Raw genomic sequence first — 8,492 nt, 5'->3', positions numbered from 1 at the left:
GATACGATCGGAAAAAAGTCTCATGCCGTCGGAGGAAGAGAGTTAAACAAGTTTCCCCCATTCCCCCGTCCCCCACACAATACAAAAAACCCAAAGGTCAAGTAAAACATACAAATAAAACGGACTAAAAAGCAACAAAGAAAAAATGGGCAAGACAGACTGTTGGCGAGGCTGCCTCTCACGGAGCCATCCTGTACATCATGTCTGTATCGCTCCTGGTTCCTGCTCTCGATCACCGCTTTAACGCTTCATCTCCCTCACTGCCAGTTTCCAACCAGCTCCCACTTTCCTCTGCTCGAGCCCCGACTCTTCCCTTCGCTTTCCCGCCGTCTCCGTTTCAGAGAAAACGCGAGTGACCAAAGTCCATTCCAAGCCCGCGGACGTCACCGGCTATTTCGTCTATCCACTATCCCTGTTTGCGCATCGAAATGGAATATTCCCTCCAAGATCGAGTGCGTACAACAACATCCCGCTTACATTTACACAATGTCCTCGCATCTCTTTTAGGAGACCACAAAGTGCTTTACTGGTGGAATTCTCTTTGAAGTGCAGCCAGGTATGGAAACTGAATTGCAGGAGTCAATTTACAGACAGGGACATTCACAAACAGAGTTTAAAAGCAAACTATACTGTCCAAAGCGATTTGTGTTTATTTCAATTGGAGTATTAGAAGCACCAAGCACATCATTCAAATAAACACAATCTTTCTATTCGGTTCTTATGAATGTTACTGGTCGTGTGAATTATCCAAATACAATAGGGTATTAAATGTATCTGTTTTATTAATCTACTGACCTACAATATTGTAAGTGGGTTTGATTTCAATGAACCAACCCACTTTTACATTTTCCTCTGATTATCTGCCTCTGTTTCTTCCCTTCTTTCACCCAATCCATCAGGTGAAACTTTAATCGCCGCCCTCAGCCCAAGAGAGATAAATTGTCATGAGTTGTTAATTGTCATATGTACCGGGGCGGAGTAATGACATTCTTACTTGTCCTTAATCTGAGTTTGCATCTATATCAGTCCTCACAACTTTCCCTCCTTAAGCTTCTGTTCCTGACTCCAATGTTAGTAAATAATCCTCACTCCTCATTCAAGGAATGTTGCCATTCCATCCCCCATGTCCATAATCTTCCAGATTTGTAATCAGCATTCCCAACTCCCAACAAAGTCGGTTGCAAAATCTCTGACTCAGAGTTTTTTGCCTGAGCCCAGACCTCTGTTGTGTGGGTGGACAAAGCTGAGATAGTCAAGTGGGCTTGGGATGGGTCTGCAGTTGGTCAGGCAGGATCTGTGGAGAGAGGACATGAGTTCGCATTCCCGAGTCTCTGGTCGAAATTTGCCCTGACCCTGTCAGTCCTGCTGCCCATAAAATAATACTGTTATTGATGTTGTTGGGAATATGAGGCACTTGTTTCTCCAGTTTGTGTATGGCCTCATTCTGGCAACGGAGAGGGCCCAGGACAGGAAGGTCAACGTGGGAATGGGAAGACGAGTGGTTGGCATCCGGCAGCCCTTGGCGGACCGAGTGCAAGTGTTCAGCAAAATGGTCGGCGACTCTGGACTTTCACACGAATGTGCACCAGGCGTCACCAGGGATACAGGATGCAGTAGATGAGGTGACCGTGAACCTCTGTCTCATTTGGAAGGACGGCTGTGATCCCTGATGGAGGTGAGGGGGAAGGTACTATAAATGCATCCAGTGTGTACATACATGACAAGGGAAGAACGTTTAGTGCATGGTAAAGCCGGCAAATTCCGATCAAGTACAGTCCGAGGGTCACCAAAGAGGTAGATAGTAGTTCAGTACTGCTGTCTGGTTGTGGAAATATGAGTGAGTTGCTTGATAACAGATGGGCTGAAACTGTCCCCGAATCTGTAGGTGTGGAACTTACTAGTGTATTGTACAGTTGTATCAAATCCTATATTTCATACCCTCACGGACCCAGCAAATACGCCAAACGCCTTCGTCATCACCCTGCCCATCCATGGTGCAATGTTCATGGAGCTGTGTGTCTGCATTCCAATGTCTCTCTAGTCTGCTAAAAAATAACGCAGGGTGTAACTTTATAATGTGTATAAACTGCCCTGGCCTGTTTACCAATTTGCATCACACTTTTCCGAGTTAAATAAATCAGCCTTTAATACGCCCATTGGCCCAGTTCCATCCCAGATTAATGGATTCACTCTCCAAAATGTCACCATAGAAACGTAGAAACATAGAAACATAGAAAATGGGTGCAGGAGTAGGCCATTCGCCCCTTCGATCGAGGGGCATTTAATTGGAGCGTGGGTGATCATTCAAAAATCAACACCCTGTTCATCCCTTTGTAATATAGCTCTCATACAGAGCTATATCACTTTTAAATACAGATCAGAAAATCTTAGCAAAGACTTTAGCAATAAGATTAAGCAAATATATTAGTAAATTGATAAACCCTGATCAAACGGGCTTTACACCCAAAAGATACTAATTTAATAATTTGAGACGCCTGTTTAATATAATGTACTCGCATAAAGTAGAGCAAGAAGATATATCAATTGTTTCTTTGGATGCAGAGAAAGCATTTGATCAGGTAGAGTGGCAATACTTATATAAAGTACTACAAAAATTTAATATGGGAGAGAATTTTATAACATGGGTAAAATTATTATATGATAAACCGATGGCAAGAACTTTAACTAATAACATGTTATCTCAAAAATTTCAACTATCAAGGGGTAATAGGCAGGGATGTGCACTATCACCCCTGCTATTTTCCCTTATGATAGAACCCCTGGCTGTAAGTATAAGAATTCATCCGAATATTCAGGGCTATAATACCAGGTACTCAAAGAATAAAATCTCATTATATGCAGACGATATACTTTTATATATTACAAAGTCACAAACGAGCATACCAAATTTATAAGATTTAATAGAGGAATTTGGGTATTTTTCTGGATATAGAATAAACTGGAATAAAAGTGAAATCATGACCTTAAAACCTCAAGAACCTACACACTTATTGAAGTTCCCCTTTAAAATCGCAACAGAAAAATTTAAATATTCGGGTATTCAGATTACTAGAAAATATAAAGCATTATTCAACGCTAATTTCATACCTTTATTAAATAAACTTAATACGCTGATTACATTTTGGAAAACACTTCCTTTATCATTATTAGGTAGAATAAATGCAATAAAAATGATCTTCCTACCACAATTACTATACCTATTTTAGTCTATACCGGTATATATACCAAAATATATATTTTTTAAATTAGACTCTAATATTACTAATTTTATTTGGGACTATAGATCACATAGAATTACAAAAAATCACTTATGTAAACCAAAAGAGGTCGGGGGACTTTCACTTCCGAATGTTATGTATTATTACTGGGCATTGCATATTAAGAATATAATTTATTGGCTTGATAGTTCTACCCAACAGACAGAATGTATAAAAATGGAGAAAGAGGATTGTCATCCTTGTAATATAGGAACGATCCTCTTCTCCCCGAAAAAACTGAATAACACAATATATAAGAAGAACCCAATTATATGTGGTACAATAAGAATTTAGAAACAAATAAAATGACTTTAAAATTAAGAAACTTATCATTGTTAATGCCAATAGAGAATAACCCTTTATTTAAACCATCTCTTATTGATAAAACATATAACCAATGGGAAAGTCTCGGAATTAGAAAGATCGAGGATATGTACGAAATGGGAAACCTACTATCATTCCAACAATTACAATTAAATTTTAAACTGAAAACAAACAATATTTTCTATCCTTTACTATCTAATTTCTTTTCCTTATTCTAATCTTTCTTTAATATAACAACAACAAAAAAGAAGCTGTACATAAAATGTATTATGCAGATATATATTAGGCACGTTGGTGCCATATGATTGTACTTACTTCTAATAAAATAAAATATTACTTCCAAATAATACTACCAAAAATTGTATTCATCTAAAAAAACAGAACAATCAACGGGAATGGAAACATTTTTACAGAATTGTAAGTTTGCGGGTCTAGATCAGAAAGAGAGAGAATTGCTAGGGGCTGAAATTACGATAAAAGACATTGAAGAATCAATAGTCCTTAAAAAACGGAGTCGGCAGGACCCGATGGTCTAAATTCGGAATTTTATAAAAAAAATTATGATTTGCTTTCCCCACGCCTACAGACAATGTACAAATACGCTTATACTCAACAGAAACTCCCAGAAACTCTAATTGAATCAACAATCATACTTATACCAAAAACGGACAAGGATCTTGAAGACCCAGGTTCATACAGAGCTATAGCCCTCTTAAATACTGATCAGAAAATATTAACTAAGATTCTATCTAATAGATTGAGCTTAGTGATCAGTAAATTAATACATCCTGACCAAACAGGGTTTATCCCCAAACGGTATTCATTTTGTAATCTGAGAAGATTATTTAATATTATATACTCCAATAGAATCCCCAACGCAGAGCTAGCAATTATCTCGTTAGATGCTGAAAAAGCATTTGACCAGGTAGAATGGCCATATTTATTTTCGGTGAAGGAAAATTTTCAACTAGGAGAGAAGTACTGTACATGGGTTAAATTGTTATATTCTAACCCAACAGCTAGAATATTAACAAACAAAATGTTATCAACTAAATTTAATCTCTCTAGAGGCTGTAGACAAGGATGCTCACTGTCCCCACTATTATTTGCTCTTGCAATCGAACCCCTAGCAGAAAGCGTTAGAAACCATCCAGGAATATTTGGATACAATACTAGAGACACAAGGAATAAAATCTCCTTATATGCAGATGATATACTAATATATATTACAAAATTAGAAATTAGTATTCCAAACCTATTAAATCTAATAACTCAATTTGGTCAGTTTTCGGGATATAGAATCAATTGGAATAAAAGCGAAATCATGCCAATAACAAAATTCAATTTACATACAATACAACAATCCCCTTTTAAAATAGTTAAAGATAAATTTAAATACTTAGGAATCTGGGTAACTAAGACATAACCCTCTTTATTTAAACTAAATTTCCCACCCTTACTGAATAAACTACATAAGAATATTCAATACTGGAAAACACTCCCCATTTCAATGCTTGGGAGAATTAATGCTATAAAAATGATTTTTTTACCGCAAGTACTGTACCTACTTCAATTAATTCCGATATATATCCCAAAAACTTTTTTCAAAAAAGTCGACTCCATTGTTACAAGTTTTGTCTGGTATTATAAGAATCATAGAATAAGTAAAAAACATTTATGTAAATCAAAGATAAATGGAGGTCTGGTTTGCCAAATTTCTTATTTTATTTTTGGGCAGTCCATATTAAAAACATGAATTTTTGGCTGGAAGAAATGGACCAACAACCAGATTGGCTAATGATGGAAAAGGAAGACTGTCTACCTTTTGAAATTGGACCGATCATATTTGCCCCCACAAAACAGCACAAAAAAACCTATAAAGAAAACCCCATAATACATAGTGGAATACGAATTTGGAAACAAATAAAAAAAGATTTAAAATTGAATAATATACCACTCTGCCTTCCCATTGTAAATAATCCTTTGTTCAAATCATCCTTTATGGACAAAGGTTTCACACAATGGAAAAATCATGGAATCAAAAATATAGGACATCTTTATGGGAAAGGTACTTTTCTTTCATTTCAAGAGTTACAACTGAATTATGGACTGCACTCAAATAATTTTTTCAGATATCTACAAATTAGAGATTATGTTAAATCTAATACACAAGTTTACAGGAATAGGGAATCAGAAATTCTTGATGAGTGTCTGAACAAGCATCCTAATACTGAAAAACTAATAGCTTATATTTATAACACCCTACTAAATAACGAGGTACCACCGACCGAACCACATAGATACAAATGGGAAATTGAAATAGGTCATCCTATCACGAAAGATATGTGGGACGAAAGTTTACAACAAATACATCAATGTTCATTAAATGCCAGACATACTTTAATACAATTCAAGGTCTTACATAGACTACACTTCTCTAAAATAAAACTAAATAGAATCTTCCCACAAATCTCTTCTATTTGTGATAAATGTCTACATTTAGAGGCTAATTTAACACATACGTTTGCAAACTGTATAAAACTTAAACATTTCTGGACAGATATTTTTGAAATAACTTCAGAAGTTATTAATACAAAACTGGACCCAGACACAAAATTAATAATACTTGGAATATCAGAACAAAGCTTAACACTCACAACAAACCAAAGAAACTTCCTCAATTACAGTATAATAACCGGAAAAAAATTAATATTAAAATTTTGGAAAGGCCCTACAACCCCCACAATCAAAATGTGGATTACGGAAATGTCGGAGACCCTATACTTAGAAAGAATTAGACTTGTCTTAATGGACAAACAAGATCTTTTCCATAAAATTTGGGCTCCATTCATTAACTATCTGAAGGGATAGATTGGCACAGCACGAGGACCCAGCTGAAACGTGAACTCAGGAACAGATGAAAAACTATACTCTATACTTTACAACCTACGAACCTATCTCCATTGATGTATTATAGGTAACCCATTCCACCTCCCTTGTTTTTCTGTTGTGTTTTTTGCTTTCTTTTTTATTTGTAACTTTCTACCCTCTCTTTTTCTCGCTTTCTATAAAAAATAAAAATACTAGAAGCAGAAGTAATTGATAATGGAAAATTTTAATAATGTATGACTGATGTATATGAAAAGTTTTTTTTTTTACTATAATATGTCTACTTCTAATAAATAAATAAAAAAAAAATAAATAAAATAAAATATTAAAAAAAAAAGAAACGTAGAAACATAGAAACATAGAAAATGGGTGCAGGAGTGGGCCATTCGGCCCTTCGATCGAGTTGCATTTAATTGGGTCATGGGTGATCATTCAAAAATCAACACTCTGTTCCTCCCTTCTCCCCCATATCCCTTGATTCTGTTAACGCTAAGAGCTACACTTAACTCTCTCTTGAACACACCCAGTGAATTGGCCGCTACTGCCTTCGTTAGCAGAAAATGCCACGAAAATGCCACGAATTCACAACCCCCCGGGTGAAAAGGTTCTCCCTCATCTCAGTCCGATATGACCTTCTCCTTATTTTTAAACTGTGACCCCTGGTTCTGGATTCCCACCCCCCCCCCCCCCCCACATCGGGAACATGTTTCCTCTATCCAGCCTGTCCAATCCGCTAAAAAAAAGTATATGTTTCTATCAGAGACCCACTCATCCTTCTAAATTCCAATGAGTGTTTGCCCTGTGGACCCATTCTTGATCACCCGTTCACTAACACTATCCTACATACTAGGGACATTTTTTTACCAATGTTTGTCTCATCTCAAACTGGCTAACCATTAGAACAGAGATGAGGAAAACCTTTTACACCCAGAGAGTTGGGTGAATTGGTGGAATTATCGGCCTAACATCATGGAGCTGGCGGCCTTGATTATGATTATGATTATGATGATGATACACTGTAATGTCTCGATTGTAATCATGCATTGTCTTTCCGCTGTCTGGAGTGGACGCAACAAAAGCTTTTCACAGTACCTGATTTTAAAACCAAGCTCTAAAGTGCATACATTTGGGGTTTATTTCATTTAAACACTGAAAGCACCAAGGTACGAAATTCGAATAAATAAACGTTTCTATTAGGTTCTTGTGCATTTTATTGGTCGTGTGTATTATCCAAATTTAACAAATGGGGATAAAATGTATCTATTGCATTCATCTATTAATGTATCAATTCGTCATGTTTAGGGGGTCTTTACCGTCAAAGAGGATCCGCTCATAGCTTCCTGATGCTTCTTGATCAATTTAATTCTACCAGAAGTTCTCTTCTCGCTCCTGCATTGAGGGTCTCTCCACTATTCCACCTCATGCATGTGCCGCATCTGCAGATTCTTGTGTCCCAATGAATTCTGGACATCAACAACGATGAACCAAGTATTATAAATTATTACATTAAACGAAACGCATGCACGTAGAACTTCAAAATAGCAGAATATGGTTTACAAATATTCAGCACGCCAAGACGTTATAGGTGACGTTTCGGGTCGAGACCCTTCTTCAGGCTGCCTCACCCGCTGAGTTTCTCCAGCACCGAGCTGTCTAAATGTTTGCGCGGCGCAGGGTACCCACCTGCTGGTAAAAACCCGATACTGCAGAATCGGCCGATATATGAACCCATTGCCCGTGGGGTGCTGGAGGCCGGCATCGACGTGGGAGCAGCGGCGGTGACTGAGACACAATCCGGCATGACGAGTGAAACGGACAGTAGAGAGCGCAAGAGCTACCTGGTTGTCTAACTTGAGTAATACATTGTGCTATTATTTGCATTGTTTTATCATCAACTTCACAAGTTAATAAAATACTGTTCTTAATAAACAAAACTTAATCTTCTTATTAAGGAATTAATGTAAGTCGGTGATAAATTTATCAGGGTGTAGATGTCGCTGC

The 8,492-nt window shown here is 37.1% G+C and overlaps 1 long non-coding RNA gene across 1 annotated transcript; it reads left to right on the top strand.

Annotated features, from left to right (window-relative positions):
- The first annotated feature begins 417 nt into the window (after nt 1-417).
- LOC116989839 lies at nt 418-5,272 on the top strand. The gene is made up of 3 exons (XR_004416342.1): nt 418-529; nt 1,249-1,256; nt 5,262-5,272. It is a non-coding gene; the product is annotated as an uncharacterized LOC116989839 (long non-coding RNA).
- The last annotated feature ends 3,220 nt before the right edge of the window (nt 5,273-8,492 follow it).

The sequence above is a fragment of the Amblyraja radiata genome, chromosome 30 (assembly GCF_010909765.2).
Source record: "Amblyraja radiata isolate CabotCenter1 chromosome 30, sAmbRad1.1.pri, whole genome shotgun sequence".
Lineage (NCBI taxonomy): Eukaryota > Metazoa > Chordata > Chondrichthyes > Rajiformes > Rajidae > Amblyraja > Amblyraja radiata.
Note: the sequence above shows the minus strand (reverse complement) of the source record. Positions and strands in the feature narration are given on the sequence as shown.